Consider the following 20,426-nt stretch of genomic DNA (forward strand, 5'->3'; position numbering starts at 1 on the left):
TGAAGAATACAGACAGATGTGTAAGTTAGACAGAGAGATGTATAAGTTAGTCAGAGAGATGTATAAGTTAGTCAGAGAGATGTATAAGTTAGACAGAGAGATGTGTAAGTTAGACAGAGAGATGTGTAAGTTAGTCAGAGAGATGTATAAGTTAGACAGAGAGATGTGTAAGTTAGACAGAGAGATGTGAAAGTTAGACAGATATATATATATATAAGTTAGTCAGAGAGATGTGTAAGTTAGTCAGAGAGATGTGTACGTTAGACAGAGAGATGTATAAGTCAGACAGAGAGATGTATAAGTTAGACAGAGAGATGTGTAAGTTAGACAGAGAGATGTAAGTTAGTCAGAGAGATGTGTAAGTTAGTCAGAGAGATGTGTACGTTAGACAGAGAGATGTATAAGTCAGACAGAGAGATGTGTAAGTTAGTCAGAGAGATGTGTAAGTTAGTCAGAGATATATATAAGTTAGACAGAGAGATGTGTAAGTTAGTCAGAGAGATGTGTAAGTTAGACAGAGAGATGTGTACGTTAGACAGAGAGATGTATAAGTCAGACAGAGAGATGTGTAAGTTAGACAGAGAGATGTAAGTTAGTCAGAGAGATGTGTAAGTTAGTCAGAGAGATGTGTACGTTAGACAGAGAGATGTATAAGTCAGACAGAGAGATGTGTAAGTTAGTCAGAGAGATGTGTAAGTTAGTCAGAGATATATATAAGTTAGACAGAGAGATGTGTAAGTTAGTCAGAGAGATGTGTAAGTTAGACAGAGAGATGTGTACGTTAGACAGAGAGATGTATAAGTCAGACAGAGAGATGTGTAAGTTAGTCAGAGAGATGTGTAAGTTAGTCAGAGAGATGTGTACGTTAGACAGAGAGATGTATAAGTCAGACAGAGAGATGTGTAAGTTAGTCAGAGAGATGTGTAAGTTAGTCAGAGAGATGTGTAAGTTAGACAGAGAGATGTGTACGTTAGACAGAGAGATGTATAAGTCAGACAGAGAGATGTGTAAGTTAGTCAGAGAGATGTGTAAGTTAGTCAGAGAGATGTGTACGTTAGACAGAGAGATGTATAAGTCAGACAGAGAGATGGGTAAGTTAGTCAGAGAGATGTGTATGTTAGACAGAGAGATGTATAAGTCAGACAGAGAGATGTGTAAGTTAGTCAGAGAGATGTGTAAGTTAGTCAGAGATATATATAAGTTAGACAGAGAGATGTGTAAGTTAGTCAGAGAGATGTGTAAGTTAGTCAGAGAGATGTGTACGTTAGACAGAGAGATGTATAAGTCAGACAGAGAGATGTGTAAGTTAGTCAGAGAGATGTGTAAGTTAGTCAGAGAGATGTGTACGTTAGACAGAGAGATGTATAAGTCAGACAGAGAGATGTGTAAGTTAGTCAGAGAGATGTGTAAGTTAGTCAGAGAGATGTGTAAGTTAGTCAGAGAGATGTGTAAGTTAGTCAGAGATATATATAAGTTAGACAGAGAGATGTGTAAGTTAGTCAGAGATGTGTAAGTTAGTCAGAGAGATGTGTACGTTAGACAGAGAGATGTATAAGTCAGACAGAGAGATGTGTAAGTTAGTCAGAGAGATGTGTAAGTTAGTCAGAGAGATGTGTAAGTTAGACAGAGAGATGTGTACGTTAGACAGAGAGATGTATAAGTCAGACAGAGAGATGTGTAAGTTAGTCAGAGAGATGTGTAAGTTAGTCAGAGAGATGTGTAAGTTAGACAGAGAGATGTGTACGTTAGACAGAGAGATGTATAAGTCAGACAGAGAGATGTGTAAGTTAGTCAGAGAGATGTGTAAGTTAGTCAGAGAGATGTGTACGTTAGACAGAGAGATGTATAAGTCAGACAGAGAGATGTGTAAGTTAGTCAGAGAGATGTGTACGTTAGACAGAGAGATGTATAAGTCAGACAGAGAGATGTGTAAGTTAGTCAGAGAGATGTGTAAGTTAGTCAGAGATATATATAAGTTAGACAGAGAGATGTGTAAGTTAGTCAGAGAGATGTGTAAGTTAGTCAGAGAGATGTGTACGTTAGACAGAGAGATGTATAAGTCAGACAGAGAGATGTGTAAGTTAGTCAGAGAGATGTGTAAGTTAGTCAGAGATATATATAAGTTAGACAGAGAGATGTGTAAGTTAGTCAGAGAGATGTGTAAGTTAGTCAGAGATATATATAAGTTAGACAGAGAGATGTGTAAGTTAGTCAGAGATGTGTAAGTTAGTCAGAGAGATGTGTAAGTTAGTCAGAGATATATATAAGTTAGACAGAGAGATGTGTAAGTTAGTCAGAGAGATGTGTAAGTTAGACAGAGAGATGTGTAAGTCAGACAGAGAGATGTTCTCCTCTCCCTCTTCTGTCCCTCTTCTTCCCCCTTCCTACTCCCCCTCTCCTGTCCCTCTCCTCCTTCCCCTCTCCTCCCACTCCTCCTTCCTCCCACCCTATCTCTTCCTTCTCCTATCCTACCCTGCCCCACTCCTCCTTCCTCCCTCTCTGCCTCATCCCCCTCTTATACTACTCTGCCACACTCCTCCTTCTCTGCCTCATCCCTCTCTTATTCTACCCTGCCCCACTCCTCCCTCCTCCATCTCTGTCTCTTCCCTCACCTATCCTACCTTACCCTGCCCCACTCCTCCCTCTCTGCCTCATCCCTCTCTAATACTACCCCGCCCCACTCCTCCCTCCTCCCTCTCTGTCTCTTCCCTCACCTATCCTACCTTACCCTGCCCCATTCCTCCCTCCTCCTTCTCTGTCTCTTCCCTCTTCTATCCTACCTTACCCTGCCCCACTCCTCCCTCCTCCCTCTCTGGCTCGTCCCTCTCTAGCTGGTCCCTCTCTGTCTCGTCCCTCTCTGTCTCGTCCCTCTCTGTCTCCTACCTCTCTGTCTCGTCCCTCTCTGTCTCCTACCTCTCTGTCCCATCCCTCTCTGTGTCCTCCCTCCTCCCTCTCTGTCTCGTCCCTCTCTGTCTCCTACCTCTCTGGCCCATTCCTCTCTGTGTCCTCCCTCCTCCCTCTCTGTCTCGTCCCTCTCTGTCTCGTCCCTCTCTGTCTCCTACCTCTCTGTCTCGTCCCTCTCTGTCTCCTACCTCTCTGTCTCATCCCTCTCTGTCTCGTCCCTCTCTGTCTCGTCCCTCTCTGTCTCGTCCCTCTCTGTCTCGTCCCTCTCTGTCTCCTACCTCTCTGTCTCGTCCCTCTCTGTCTCCTACCTCTCTGTCTCATCCCTCTCTGTCTCGTCCCTCTCTGTCTCGTCCCTCTCTGTCTCTTCCCTCACTATCCTAAGCCCCTGAACAGGCAGTTAACCCACTGTTCCTAGGCCGTCATTGAAAATAAGAATTTGTTCTTAACTGACTTGCCTAGTAAAATAAAGGTAAAATATTATTATTATTTTTTTTAAAGCATAATCTTCTGTCTGTGTGTGTGTAAGCCCTTCAGCTCTGCTGTGTATCACACTGTAATGTCATTTGTCAAAGTGATGTTTATATCCCATAGAGGAAGTCAAACTGAGAGAATTGACACCCGGGCTGGTTCCAAATGGCACTCTAAACCCTATAGGCCTCTTCGAAAAGTAATAGGGTGCCATTTGGTGTAGGTATGAGTCTACTGGAGCTCTCTATAGGTCCTGCTGCTCTCACCTCTTTCCACTGCCTGCTATTCATCTATTGGCCCATGCTCTTCTCTCTCTCTGCTGCCTGTCCTTTCAGCTCATATTCTGTGTTCCCCTACCAGACTGTGTGTATGGTGCAGTACCATAAGAGTCTTGACACTCTAACCATAGTGAATAGCTTTGTTCTTGGATTTGTCTGACTACAGTGGATGTGTGTGGGGGTCAGCAGGAGACCTTAAGTCTACTAGTGTTTGTCTACGAATACTGATAGACTACGTTCCAGATGGCACCTTATTCCTTTTGTATAGTGCACTACGTTTGACTTCAGCTATATAGGGAATAGGGTGCAATTCATGTTCTGTGATGGCGGGGCCGGCTGCGACAGGTTGTCTCGTCCCATGTCTCAGGTCTATCTGCTCTGACGAAGCCTGTGGCTTTGGCAGCAGCTTTATGTTTGATCTAGGAGGGGTGTGTATGTACACTACATGACCAAAAGTATATGGTCCCCCCCTTTGCTGCTATAGCCTCCGCTCTTCTAGGAAGGCTTTCCACTAGTTGGAACATTGCTGCGGGGACTGTTTTCCATTCAGCCACAAGAGCATTAGTGAGGTCGGGCACTGATGTTGGGCGATTAGGCCTGGCTCGCAGTCGGGTTTCCAATTCATCCCAAAGGTGTTTGATGGGGTTGAGGTCAGGGCTCTGTGCAGGCCAGTGAAGTTCTTCAACACCAATCTCGGCAAACCATTTCTGTATGTACCTTGCTTTGTTCACGGGGGCATTGTCATGCCGAAACAGGAAAGGGCCTTCCTCAAACTGTTTCCACAAAGTTGGAACCACAGAATCCTCCACAATGTCATTGTATGCTGTAGCGTTAAGATTTCACTTCACTGCAACTAAGGGACTTAGCCAGAACTATGAAAAACAGCCCCAGACCATTATTCCTCTTCCACCAAACTTTACAGTTGTCACTATGCATTCGGGCAGGTAGTGCTGTTCTGGCATCAGCCAAACCCAGGTTCCTTGGACTGCCAGATGGTGAAGCCTGATTCATCACTCCAGGGAACGCATTTCCACTGCTCCAGAGTCGATGCTTGGCATTACACATGATGATCTTAGGCTTGTATGTGGCTGCTCAGCCATGGAAACCCTTTTCATGAAGTTATTGTGTAGACGTTGCTTCCAGAGCCAGTTTGAAACACAGTAATGAATGTTGCAACCGAGGACAGATGATTTTTAAGGGCGGCCCCATTCTGTGAGCTTTTGAGTGTTGTTGCTCCTAGACATTTCTACTTCACACTAACAGTACTTACAGGTGACCGGGGCAGCTCTAGCAGGGCAGAAATCTGACAAACTGACTTGTTGGAAAGGTGGCATCCTATGACGGTGCCACATTGAAATACACTGAGCTCTTCAGTAACACCATTCCGCTGCCAATCATTGTCTATGGAGATTGTATGGCTGTGTGCTCAATTTTGTACACCTGTCTGCAACGGGTGTGGCTGAAATAGCAGAATCCACTAATTTGAAGGGAAATCCACAAACGTTTGCATATAGTCTGTCTGTGTACCTACTATAAACACTGTAACCTCACACATCCTGACCCAGAGAGGATGTGACTCCAGTTATTCTGAAAAGGGTTAGGACTCTATCATGGATAGACTTTGAACAGTTTCAACCTTCTGTTCTGATAAAAGGCAAAAGGTTGGACTACATTGGCATGATGTTCTATACCCTCATACTCAACTTGCGGACCGTGGAGCGGATCCGACCCAGAACGTGGTCAAAACGGACCGTCGAGCTTGGACCCCTGGTATCATATAAACACACATAATACATGGAAGAATGCTTACTGTAGATTGCAGCTTTAAAACAGCAACGAGAGAGAGAGAGAGAGAGAGAGAGAGAGAGAGAGAGAGACAGGGAGAGACAGGGAGAGAGAGAGACAGGGAGAGAGAGAGAGAGTGTGAGAGCAAGCGACAGCAAGTGACAGAGAGAGAGAGAGAGTTTGAGTTTTAAATACTCTTTATTGGGTCTGGGGGCCCACCACACAATAAATACTCATACAAAACCACAGTTACACATCAATTAAAAACACAACTCCAATTCCTCCTCCACAGTAACTACACACAACAGCCTCTGAATACCCCATATACTCAAAAATAGATCGATATTGTTGACAAGTTTATAATAGGCAAACGCAACCCTTAGTCTCGCTGCCAACATTCCCTCCAGCATTCCCACCACATCCACAGACCCCTGTCCCCGAATGCTGTTCTTTCGGGTCTTCCATATCGCTAATTTAGCTGCCCCTAACACAAAATTAAGCAACACAACTACACCCTTTTGACTGAACCTGTACTTTGGCCCAAATATATACAGTTGGGAAGAGAAAACCTCTCCCAACGTTGAGAACCAATCAGTGATCAGTTCAATCATCCTGACCAACCTGGGACATAGTAAAAACAGATGTGCCAGAGTTTCAGACTCAGCACAGAATGGACACGGCTCCCCAACAGTAGGGTCCAGGTGTACCCGATGCATGTTGGTGGCTATAGCTCCATGTATTATCCTCCATTTGAGGTCAGCTGTCCTCTTATCAATAGGCAGTTTGTATAATGATCGCCAACAGCCTTTTGGAGAGGCACCTGGACCAAGCACATCCGCCCACCTCGTCGATTTTACCCCTTCCAGGGAAGAGGCATGGGACACCTTTACACATATTCTGTTCATGGCCTTCTTTCCCACCTCCTTGAACTCCCCCAGCTCCGGGGTATCAAAGGAAAGCAGCATCCCCACGTCCTCTTCAAATGCCCCCATCGCAGCACTATCAATCAGTGCAGGGAACACATAATCCAGACCCTCCTTCCACCGATCAGAATTGGAAGTGTCAGTCACATACTGCAGATGAAGCACTGGCAAGGAATCGCAGACCTCATCGACGACCTTCCTCAGTAGGCGAGATGATCGGATCGCCGCTCTTTCTCCCAGCTCCTCCAATGATCTGCTTCTGCTCCGCATCAGATGACCCAGCTTGCTACACCCCACGCCTAACAGGCATGAACGTAGGCTAGCTGAACCCAGAACACGGGACTGGATGGCAGTGTTGTGAAAAAGAGGCTCTTCAAAAAGCCACATCCCTTTAAGCCAGTGTTGTCCAGACCAGAAGACATTGACAAGGGTCCTCTGAAGCTCTTGTATCAGACCCTTTGGTGGCTGTAAAATCATTAGTCTGTGCCACAGGGTAGAAGCAGCAAGATTATTAGCTACCAGTACCCGTCCCCTATAAGACAGCTGAGGCAGCACCCATTTCCACCTTGACAGTCTGGCACACACCTTCTCCACTACACCCTCCCAGTTCTTTTTCTGAAAGACATCAGAGCCTAGAAAACCCCCCAAAGTCTTCATTCCATCTCTGCCCCACTGAAGCCCCCCTGGTAACCGTGGAGTGGACCCCATCTGAAGCTGACCTGCCCACAGCGCTTCACTCTTTCCCCAATTGACTCTAGCTGAGGAGGCCTCCTCATACACCTTTAAAGTGTTTGAGAGAACCTTAACATCCTCACCACCTGTAATAAAAACTATCACGTCATCTGCATACGCAGACAGTGCTATCATGGGACCCTTCATTACACCTGGCACAGAGAAACCAGTAAGCCTCGCTCTTAAAAAACAAAGCAGTGGTTCAATCGCCAGACTATATAACTGCCCTGAAATTGGGCATCCCTGCCTTATGCCCCCTTTGGACAGGGATGGGGCAACTTAAACCACCCCCACCTTCACCATACACGAGGCCCCAGCATACAGTAAATTCATCCAAGACAAAAAAACATCCCCAAACCCAAAAGCTTTCATTGTTTTAAACAAGTACGGGTGGTCCACACGATCAAAAGCCTTCTCCTGATCCAACGAAAGTAAACCCACATTTACATCAGACAGTTTACAAATGTCTAAAACATCTCTTATCAGAAACAAGTTGTCAACAATAGAGTGATCAGGGACACAGTAGGACTGGTCCTTGTGGATCAACAGTCCCAGATACTCTTTCAACCTGTTTGAGAGACATTTAGAAACAATTTTGTATTCTGCGCACAGCAAAGCAACAGGTCTCCAATTTTTTATGAGAGCCAAATCCCCCTTTTTTGGCAACAGTGAAAGCACCGCACGTTGACAGGATACAGGAAGAGAACCCTCATGAAAAGATTCACAAACCACTTCATAAACCCCCCCCCCAGACCCCCAAAAGTGCTTATAGAACTCAGATGGTAAACCATCGATGCCAGGGGCCTGTTGAGAGCTGCCTAACTGCTGTGGAGTAATGTGGCTCCTGCAGTGTAATGTCAGCGTCCAATGTGACTCTCTGCTCAGGTCCCAATTGAGGAAGACCATGTAACAACTGTTCAGTACACAGAGAGTCACAATCCTCCGCCTTATAAAGGGACGAGTAGAAATCCACGGCATGTTGACGCATTTCAATATCATCCGTAGTCACCTTCCCATCAGGGAGACAAAGGCAGACCATCTGTTTACTTCACTCTTTCATGCAGAAACGACCTCAGTTCATGTCTCTTGTCCTGTAAGTTCATGACTAGTCCAGGGTCGTTCTGAGTGAGCAGCTTCAATTCAATAGATTTGATGTCCTGTTCAAGGGCCTTGATAGTCTCTTTAACTTCAGTTTGAGACAGAGCAGTATACTGTTGACAAAATACTCGTATTTGGGCCTTCCCGACCTCCCACCATTGTCTCAAGGACTCAAAATTCCCTTTTGTAACACTCCATTTTTCCCAAAACAACAAAAACCTGTCACAAAACATGACATCCTGTAACAATTTAACATTAAAATACCAGTAATGTGATGACCTTCGTGGACAGGACAAGTGAATATCAACAGTAACAATATGATGATCAGAGAAACCCACAGGAGTAATGGCACACCTTCCAACCCTACTACAGTATTGATCAGATACATACAACCTATCTAACCTTACTGCACTGACACGACCTTCATTAATTTTTAGCCATGTGTACTGCCTAACTTTGGCATTCCTTACTCTCCACACATCAGAAAGCTCAAACTCAGTTAATAGGCCAGCCAGGCAAGTGGCTGACCGCAGGTGAGGTTCTTCAGCGGTGCGATCAACAGTAAAATCCACTGTACAGTTCCAGTCACCCCCTAAAACCATACACCCCTCTTGGTCACACTGTCTTAAGGTTTCCTTTAGTTGATCAAATACAGCAATACGCTCTGTACCCTCATTAGGAGCATAAACATTTTTAAAAAAACAAAAAAAAACCATAACATCCACCTTGACCAATAAAACCCGACCCTTGGCAATCTCTGTTGTAGATACCACAGTCACCCCTAAACCTAAGGAAAACAAGATTTCCACCCCAGCACTGAAATCAGTACCGTGACTGAGTACATGCTGCCCCTCCCACCACATACCCCAGTCAACCTCATTTTCCTCATCACTATGTGTCTCCTGTAGGAAAACTACATTAAGCCTTTTCTGTTTCATTACTTCTAATACCCAAGCCCTCTTATTCCTGTCCCTTCCCCCATTAATATTGAGAGAACCTACCCTTAGTACCTCCATATAGAAAAGAGAAAGGAAAAGCAGAAGAAACCACAGAGAAACCAAAGAGAAAAAAGACACCCTATGAAGCATCATCATTATTTTTTTTTCTTCTCTTAACCTGAACTCGTTTCCCACCACCTTTTGCTGCTGCAACAGCAGTAATACATTTCCTCAAGCGAAACCGCTTCTTCTCACTCAGCTGGTCTAACCCCACCGTCTTCTTTAACATCACAGCTGACCTCACAAACTTATCAACATCAAAATAATCTGCCAATTTGACAGATTTACCAAAAGTCTGATCCAGAAACTCATTTACATCCTCTAGATCATAAACTGAGTCCTCACCAGCAGCTGTCATATCTAAAGAGATATCCATATCCTTCTCTTGATCCTCCTCAGCTGAGACCACAGACAACTGACTCCCCTCTACCACATCCCTTTCAACACTCCCCACTTGCACCTCATCACTCGTACCAGGCATCTCCTCCACTATCTGGGAGACTAGCCCCACCTGAACATCACTACTCATAGTGGGCATCTTCTCCACTAACTGGGAGCCTAGCTCCACATGAACCCCAGCACTCGTAGTGGGCATCTCCTCCACTACCTGGGAGCTTAGCTCCACATGAAAACCCTCCTGTACCTCATTACTCGTAGTGGGCATCTCCTCCACTACCTGGGAGCCTAGCTCCACATTAAAACCCTCTTGTACCTCATTACTCGTAGTAGGCATCTCCTCCACTACCTGGGAGCCTAGCTCTACATGAACCCCAGCACTCGTAGCGGGCATCTCCTGCACTCCCTGGGAGCCTAGTTCCACATGAACCCCCTCCTGTACACCGTTACTTGCAGTGGGCATCTCCTCCACTACTTGAGAGCCTAGCTCCACATGAACCCCCTCCTTTACCCCAGCACTCGTACTGGGCACCTGCTCACCAGTCTGAGGAACTGGCTCTTCAGATACATCCTTACCTTCAACAACAATACTTTTCTGTAGCATAACATTTCCCTCTAATACAAGTTGCAACCCTGTGCCCTCAACACGGATAACTTGTTCCTCAGCAACAGGTGCTTTTGGCTGCTCTAACGCTGTCGGCCCACCTCTCTCTACATCAGAGGGCCCTGGCGTTACGATGACCACCTGCGCCCCTCCCCCGGCCTTCTACCTTTTCCGGCAAGCATGTCGCTTATGACCAACATCCCCACACTCAAAACACCGTTGACTACCCGTACTAGCATAAGCCATATACAGTCTATTGTCATACTTGATTTTAAACGATAACTCTAAAGTCTGCTCCAGTGAGTCCAAACATAAACACCTGTCGCCGAAATGACATAACCTGTTTCAACGCTGGGTGTTTGCAACCCAACGGGACAACCTTAATTGAACTGGCGAACTTCCCAAAGCGCAATAACTCGCGCTCCAATAGCTCATTAGGAATAAACGGGGGTATATTTGAAATCGTTACCCTTGTTGACGGAGAAAAAAGCGGCGTAACTTGAATAAACATTCCTTTAAGAAGTACACCATGCTCAACCATCCGATCAACCAGACACTCTTCTTTAAGAAGTACACCGTGCTCAACCATACGATCAACCAGACACTCTTCTTTAAGAAGTACACCATGCTCAACCATACGATCAACCAGACACTCTTCTTTAAGAAGTACACCATGCTCAACCATACGATCAACCAGACACTCTTCTTTAAGAAGTACACCATGCTCAACCATACGATCAACCAGACACTTTTCTTTAAGAAGTACACCGTGCTCAACCATCCGATCAACAAGACTCTCTTCTTTAAGAAGTACACCATGCTCAACCATCCGATCAACAAGACTCTCTTCTTTAAGAAGTACACCATGCTCAAACATCCGATCAACAAGACTCTCTTCTTTAAGAAGTACACCATGCTCAACCATCCGATCAACAAGACTCTCTTCTTTAAGAAGTACACCATGCTCAACCATCCGATCAACCAGACACTCTTCTTTAAGAAGTACACCATGCTCAACCATCCGATCAACAAGACTCTCTTCTTTAAGAAGTACACCATGCTCAACCATCCGATCAACAAGACTCTCTTCTTTAAGAAGTACACCGTGCTCAACCATACGATCAACAAGACTCTCTTCTTTAAGAAGTACACCATGCTCAACCATCCGATCAACAAGACTCTCTTCTTTAAGAAGTACACCATGCTCAACCATCCGATCAACAAGACTCTCTTCTTTAAGAAGTACACCATGCTCAACCATACGATCAACAAGACTCTCTTCTTTAAGAAGTACACCATGCTCAACCATACGATCAACAAGACTCTCTTCTTTAAGAAGTACACCATGCTCAACCATCCGATCAACCAGACACTCTTCTTTAAGAAGTACACCATGCTCAACCATCCGATCAACCAGACACTCTTCTTTAAGAAGTACACCATGCTCAACCATACGATCAACAAGACTCTCTTCTTTAAGAAGTACACCGTGCTCAACCATCCGATCAACAAGACTCTCTTCTTTAAGAAGTACACCATGCTCAACCATCCGATCAACAAGACTCTCTTCTTTAAGAAGTACACCATGCTCAACCATACGATCAACCAGACACTCTTCTTTAAGAAGTACACCATGCTCAACCATACGATCAACAAGACACTCTTCTTTAAGAAGTACACCATGCTCAACCATACGATCAACAAGACTCTCTTCTTTAAGAAGTACACCATGCTCAACCATACGATCAACAAGACACTCTTCTTTAAGAAGTATGCCGTGCTCAACCATCCGATCAACAAGACTCTCTTCATTAAGAAGTACACCATGCTCAACCATACGATCAACAAGACTCTCTTCTTTAAGAAGTACACCATGCTCAACCATACGATCAACCAGACACTCTTCTTTAAGAAGTACACCATGCTCAACCATACGATCAACCAGACACTCTTCTTTAAGAAGTACACCATGCTCAACCATACGATCAACCAGACACTCTTCTTTAAGAAGTACACCATGCTCAACCATACGATCAACCAGACACTCTTCTTTAAGAAGTACCACCACAGCTTTATTCATCCGGGATGCATAAGCAATATTCTCATAGCCTACCTTCTCTCCTACGGCGACCAGAAACTCCTCCACCGTGACAGCAGCTTCAGTAACACACCTAAAGCCATGCCTAAGTGACAGGGACGGCATCCCCATTCGGGCTGCCATCCCCGCCAAAACCAGGGTAATTTCGATACGAAAAACAAAATACTTAATTCTACCACAAAAAAAATATAAAAATAATAATAATAATAATAATAATATCCTTAATCATGCACAGAAGAAAACCAAAAAAATGCCACCAAGAAATAGCAAACAGAAAAAAAGTGGAATATCTAACTCTCCACAACACACGCACGCACTCCTTCACTCAAACAATTCCCAGCATGGACCAATCACTCCCAACATGCAGAGAGAGAGAGAGAGAGAGAGAGAGAGAGAGAAAGAGAGAGGTAAAGCTGGATCAAGGGAGCATTCCAGGATTTGAGAACAGAGCTCCTTCATTAGCCCAGTCCTGTGTGTATGTGTGTTCCTTCATTAGCCCAGTCTTGTGTGTTTGTGTTCCTTCATTAGCCCAGTCCTGTGTGTGTGTTCCTTCATTAGCCCAGTCCTGTGTGTGTGTGTTCCTTCATTAGCCCAGTCCTGTGTGTGTGTGTTCCTTCATTAGACCAGTCCTGTGTGTGTGTGTTCCTTCATTAGCCCAGTCCTGTGTGTGTGTGTTCCTTCATTAGCCCAGTCCTGTGTGTGTGTGTATTCCTTCATTAGCCCAGTCCTGTGTGTGTGTGTGTGTGTGTGTGTGTTCCTTCATAAGCCCAGTCCTGTGTGTGTGTGTTCCTTCATTAGCCCAGTCCTGTGTGTGTGTGTTCCTTCATTAGCCCAGTCCTGTGTGTGTGTGTGTGTGTGTGTTCCTTCATTAGCCCAGTCCTGTGTGTGTGTGTGTGTTCCTTCATTAGCACAGTCCTGTGTGTGTGTTCCTTCATTAGCCCAGTCCTGTGTGTGTGTGTGTGTGTGTTCCTTCAATAGCCCAGTCCTGTGTGTGTGTGTTCCTTCATTAGCCCAGTCCTGTGTGTGTGTGTTCCTTCATTAGCCCAGTCCTGTGTTTGTGTATTCCTTCATAAGCCCAGTCCTGTGTGTGTGTGTTCCTTCATTAGCCCAGTCCTGTGTGTGTGTGTGTGTTCCTTCATTAGCCCAGTCCTGTGTGTGTGTGTTCCTTCATTAGCCCAGTCCTGTGTGTGTGTGTTCCTTCATTAGCCCAGTCCTGTGTGTGTGTGTATTCCTTCATTAGCCCAGTCCTGTGTGTGTGTGTATTCCTTCATTAGCCCAGTCCTGTGTGTGTGTGTGTGTGTGTGTGTGTGTGTGTGTGTGTGTGTGTGTGTGTGTGTGTGTGTGTGTGTGTGTGTGTGTGTGTGTGTTCCTTCATTATCCCAGTCCTGTGTGTGTGTGTTCCTTCATTAGCCCAGTCCTGTGTGTGTGTGTTCCTTCATTAGCCCAGTCCTGTGTGTGTGTGTTCCTTCATTAGCCCAGTCCTGTGTGTGTGTGTTCCTTCATTAGCCCAGTCCTGTGTGTGTGTGTATTCCTTCATTAGCCCAGTCCTGTGTGTGTGTGTGTGTGTGTGTTCCCTCATAAGCCCAGTCCTGTGTGTGTGCGTTCCTTCATTAGCCCAGTCCTGTGTGTGTGTGTTCCTTCATTAGCCCAGTCCTGTGTGTGTGTGTTCCTTCATTAGCCCAGTCCTGTGTGTGTGTGTGTGTGTGTGTGTGTGTGTGTGTGTGTGTGTGTGTGTGTGTGTGTGTGTGTGTGTGTGTTCCTTCATTAGCCCAGTCCTGTGTGTGTGTGTGTGTTCCTTCATTAGCACAGTCCTGTGTGTGTGTGTGTTCCTTCATTAGCCCAGTCCTGTGTGTGTATGTGTTCCTTCATTAGCCCAGTCCTGTGTGTGTATTCCTTCATTAGCCCAGTCCTGTGTGTGTGTGTGTGTTCCTTCATTAGCCCAGTCCTGTGTGTGTGTGTTCCTTCATTAGCCCAGTCCTGTGTGTGTGTGTGTGTGTGTGTGTGTGTGTGTGTGTGTGTGTGTGTGTGTGTGTGTGTGTGTGTGTGTGTGTGTGTGTGTGTGTGTGTGTGTGTGTGTGTGTGTGTGTATTCCTTCATTAGCCCAGTCGTGTGTGTGTGTGTGTGTGTGTGTGTGTGTGTGTGTGTGTGTGTGTGTGTGTGTTCCTTCATTAGCCCAGTCCTGTGTGTGTATTCCTTCATTAGCCCAGTCCTGTGTGTATGTGTTCCTTCATTATCCCAGTCCTGTGTGTGTGTGTTCCTTCATTATCCCAGTCCTGTGTGTGTGTGTGTGTTGTATTCCTTAATTAGCCCAGTCCTGTGTGTGTGTATTCCTTCATTAGCCCAGTCCTGTGTGTGTGTGTGTGTGTGTGTGTGTGTGTGTGTGTTCCTTCATTAGCCCAGTCCTGTGTGTGTGTTCCTTCATTAGCCCAGTCCTGTGTGTGTGTGTTCCTTCATTAGCCCAGTCCTGTGTGTGTGTGTGTTCCTTCATTAGCCCAGTCCTGTGTGTGTGTGTTCCTTCATTAGCCCAGTCCTGTGTGTGTGTATTCCTTCATTAGCCCAGTCCTGTGTTTGTGTATTCCGTCATTAGCCCAGTCCTGTGTGTGTGTGTTCCTTCATTAGCCCAGTCCTGTGTGTGTGTATTCCTTCATTAGCCCAGTCCTGTGTGTGTGTTCCTTCATTAGCCCAGTCCTGTGTGTGTGTGTTCCTTCATTAGCCCAGTCCTGTGTGTGTGTGTTCCTTCATTAGCCCAGTCCTGTGTGTGTGTGTTCCTTCATTAATTCTACCACAAAAAAATAATAATAATAATAATAATATCCTTAATCATGCACAGAAGAAAACCAAAAAAAATGCCACCAAGAAATAGCAAACAGAAAAAAGTGGAATATCTAACTCTCCACAACACACGCACTCCTTCACTCAAACAAGAGAGAGAAAGAGAGAGGTAAAGCTGGATCAAGGGAGCATTCCAGGATTTGGGAACAGAACTAATTGACATATACTCTCCGTGATCTGACTAATTGACATATACTCTCCGTTATCTGACTAATTGACATATACTCTCCGTTATCTGACTAATTGACATATACTCTCCGTTATCTGACTAATTGACATATACTCTCCGTTATCTGACTAATTGACATATACTCTCCGTTATCTGACTAACTGACATATACTCTCCGTTATCTGACTAACTGACATATACTCTCCGTTATCTGACTAACTGACATATACTCTCTGGTATCTGACTAACTGACATATACTCTCCGTTATCTGACTAACTGACATATACTCTCCGTTATCTGACTAACTGACATATACTCTCTGGTATCTGACTAATTGACATATACTCTCCGTTATCTGACTAATTGACATATACTCTCCGTTATCTGACTAATTGACATATACTCTCCGTTATCTGACTAATTGACATATACTCTCCGTTATCTGACTAATTGACATATACTCTCCGTTATCTGACTAACTGACATATACTCTCCGTTATCTGACTAATTGACATATACTCTCCGTTATCTGACTAATTGACATATACTCTCCGTTATCTGACTAAGTGACATATACTCTCCGTTATCTGACTAATTGACATATACTCTCCGTTATCTGACTAATTGACATATACTCTCCGTTATCTGACTAATTGACATATACTCTCCGTTATCTGACTAACTGACATATACTCTCCGTTATCTGACTAACTGACATATACTCTCCGTTATCTGACTAACTGACATATACTCTCCGTTATCTGACTAACTGACATATACTCTCCGGTATCTGACTAATTGACATATACTCTCCGTTATCTGACTAATTGACATATACTCTCCGTTATCTGACTAACTGACATATACTCTCCGTTATCTGACTAATTGACATATACTCTCCGTTATCTGACTAACTGACATATACTCTCCGGTATCTGACTAATTGACATATACTCTCCGTTATCTGACTAATTGACATATACTGTCCGTTATCTGACTAACTGACATATACTCTCCGTTATCTGACTAACTGACATATACTCTCCGTTATCTGACTAATTGACATATACTCTCCGTTATCTGACTAATTGACATATACTCTCCGTTATCTGACTAAGTGACATATACTCTCCGTTATCTGACTAATTGACATATACTCTCCGTTATCTGACTAACTGACATATACTCTCCGTTATCTGACTAATTGACATATACTCTCCGTTATCTGACTAATTGACATATACTCTCCGTTATCTGACTAATTGACATATACTCTCCGGTATCTGACTAAGTGACATATACTCTCCGTTATCTGACTAACTGACATATACTCTCCGTTATCTGACTAATTGACATATACTCTCCGTTATCTGACTAACTGACATATACTCTCCGTTATCTGACTAATTGACATATACTCTCCGTTATCTGACTAACTGACATATACTCTCCGTTATCTGACTAATTGACATATACTCTCCGTTATCTGACTAACTGACATATACTCTCCGTTATCTGACTAACTGACATATACTCTCCGTTATCTGACGAATTGACATATACTCTCCGTTATCTGACTAACTGACATATATTCTCCGTTATCTGACGAATTGACATATACTCTCCGTTATCTGACTAACTGACATATACTCTCCGTTATCTGACGAATTGACATATACTCTCCGTTATCTGACTAACTGACATATACTCTCCGTTATCTGACTAACTGACATATACTCTCCGTTATCTGACTAATTGACATATACTCTCCGTTATCTGACTAATTGACATATACTGTCCGTTATCTGACTAACTGACATATACTCTCCGTTATCTGACTAACTGACATATACTCTCCGGTATCTGACTAATTGACATGTACTCTCCGTTATCTGACTAATTGACATATACTCTCCGTTATCTGACTAATTGACATATACTGTCCGTTATCTGACTAACTGACATATACTCTCCGTTATCTGACTAATTGACATATACTCTCCGTTATCTGACTAATTGACATATACTCTCCGTTATCTGACTAATTGACATATACTCTCCGTTATCTGACTAACTGACATATACTCTCCGGTATCTGACTAATTGACATATACTCTCCGTTATCTGACTAATTGACATATACTCTCCGTTATCTGACTAATTGACATATACTGTCCGTTATCTGACTAACTGACATATACTCTCCGTTATCTGACTAATTGACATATACTCTCCGTTATCTGACTAACTGACATATACTCTCCGTTATCTGACTAATTGACATATACTCTCCGTTATCTGACTAACTGACATATACTCTCCGTTATCTGACTAACTGACATATACTCTCCGGTATCTGACTAATTGACATGTACTCTCCGTTATCTGACTAATTGACATATACTCTCCGTTATCTGACTAATTGACATATACTGTCCGTTATCTGACTAACTGACATATACTCTCCGTTATCTGACTAATTGACATATACTCTCCGTTATCTGACTAATTGACATATACTCTCCGTTATCTGACTAATTGACATATACTCTCCGTTATCTGACTAACTGACATATACTCTCCGGTATCTGACTAATTGACATATACTCTCCGTTATCTGACTAATTGACATATACTCTCCGTTATCTGACTAATTGACATATACTGTCCGTTATCTGACTAACTGACATATACTCTCCGTTATCTGACTAATTGACATATACTCTCCGTTATCTGACTAATTGACATATACTCTCCGTTATCTGACTAATTGACATATACTCTCCGTTATCTGACTAACTGACATATACTCTCCGTTATCTGACGAATTGACATATACTCTCCGTTATCTGACTAATTGACATATACTGTCCGTTATCTGACTAATTGACATATACTCTCCGTTATCTGACTAATTGACATATACTCTCCGTTATCTGACTAATTGACATATACTGTCCATTATCTGACTAACTGACATATACTCTCCGTTATCTGACTAATTGACATATACTGTCCGTTATCTGACTAACTGACATATACTCTCCGTTATCTGACTAATTGACATATACTCTCCGTTATCTGACTAATTGACATATACTGTCCGTTATCTGACTAACTGACATATACTCTCCGTTATCTGACTAATTGACATATACTGTCCGTTATCTGACTAACTGACATATACTCTCCGTTATCTGACTAACTGACATATACTCTCCGTTATCTGACTAACTGACATATACTCTCCGTTATCTGACTAATTGACATATACTGTCCGTTATCTGACTAACTGACATATACTCTCCGTTATCTGACTAACTGACATATACTCTTCGTTATCTGACTAATTGACATATACTCTCCGTTATCTGACTAACTGACATATACTCTCCGTTATCTGACATATATTCTCCGTTATCTGACATATACGTTATCTCCGTTATCTGACTAACTGACATATACTCTCCGTTATCTGACTAATTGACATATACTCTCCGTTATCTGACTAATTGACATATACTCTCCGTTATCTGACTAATTGACATATACTCTCCGTTATCTGACTAACTGACATATACTCTCCGTTATCTGACTAACTGACATATACGCTCCGTTATCTGACTAATTGACATATACTCTCTGGTATCTGACTAATTGACATATACTCTCCGTTATCTGACTAATTGACATATACTCTCCGTTATCTGACGAATTGACATATACTCTCCGTTATCTGACTAATTGACATATACTCTCCGTTATCTGACTAATTGACATATACTCTCCGTTATCTGACGAATTGACATATACTCTCCGTTATCTGACGAATTGACATATACTCTCCGTTATCTGACTAATTGACATATACTCTCCGTTATCTGACTAATTGACATATACTCTCCGTTATCTGACTAATTGACATATACTCTCCGTTATCTGACTAACTGACATATACTCTCCGTTATCTGACGAATTGACATATACTCTCCGTTATCTGACTAATTGACATATACTGTCCGTTATCTGACTAATTGACATATACTCTCCGTTATCTGACTAATTGACATATACTCTCCGTTATCTGACTAATTGACATATACTGTCCGTTATCTGACTAACTGACATATACTCTCCGTTATCTGACTAATTGACATATACTCTCCGTTATCTGACTAATTGACATATACTGTCCGTTATCTGACTAACTGACATATACTCTCCGTTATCTGACTAATTGACATATACTGTCCGTTATCTGACTAACTGACATATACTCTCCGTTATCTGACTAACTGACATATACTCTCCGTTATCTGACTAACTGACATATACTCTCCGTTATCTGACTAATTGACATATACTGTCCGTTATCTGACTAACTGACATATACTCTCCGTTATCTGACTAACTGACATATACTCTCCGTTATCTGACTAATTGACATATACTCTCCGTTATCTGACTAACTGACATATACTCTCCGTTATCTGACTAATTGACATATACTCTCCGTTATCTGACTAACTGACATATACTCTCCGTTATCTGACTAATTGACATATACTCTCCGTTATCTGACTAATTGACATATACTCTCCGTTATCTGACTAATTGACATATACTCTCCGTTATCTGACTAACTGACATATACTCTCCGTTATCTGACTAACTGACATATACTCTCCGTTATCTGACTAATTGACATATACTCTCTGGTATCTGACTAATTGACATATACTCTCCGTTATCTGACTAACTGACATATACTCTCCGTTATCTGACTAATTGACATATACTCTCTGGTATCTGACTAACTGACATATACTCTCCGTTATCTGACTAATTGACATATACTCTCTGGTATCTGACTAATTGACATATACTCTCCGTTATCTGACTAATTGACATATACTCTCCGTTATCTGACGAATTGACATATACTTTCCGTTATCTGACTAATTGACATATACTCTCCGTTATCTGACTAATTGACATATACTCTCCGTTATCTGACTAATTGACATATACTCTCTGTTATCTGACTAATTGACATATACTCTCCGTTGTCTTTGGATAGCATTTTGAGTCATCTAGGCTACCCAAACGCCACGCCATGCCCACATATGTTAGTGTCTTC

The 20,426-nt window shown here is 43.0% G+C and overlaps 1 protein-coding gene across 3 annotated transcripts in view; it reads left to right on the forward strand.

Moving 5' to 3' along the window:
* Positions 1 to 20,426, forward strand: part of map2 (microtubule-associated protein 2) — a 163,874-nt gene that overhangs the window by 38,875 nt on the left and 104,573 nt on the right. The gene's annotated exons all lie outside the window — the stretch shown is intronic.

Source organism: Oncorhynchus keta, chromosome 34 (assembly GCF_023373465.1).
Source record: "Oncorhynchus keta strain PuntledgeMale-10-30-2019 chromosome 34, Oket_V2, whole genome shotgun sequence".
NCBI lineage: Eukaryota > Metazoa > Chordata > Actinopteri > Salmoniformes > Salmonidae > Oncorhynchus > Oncorhynchus keta.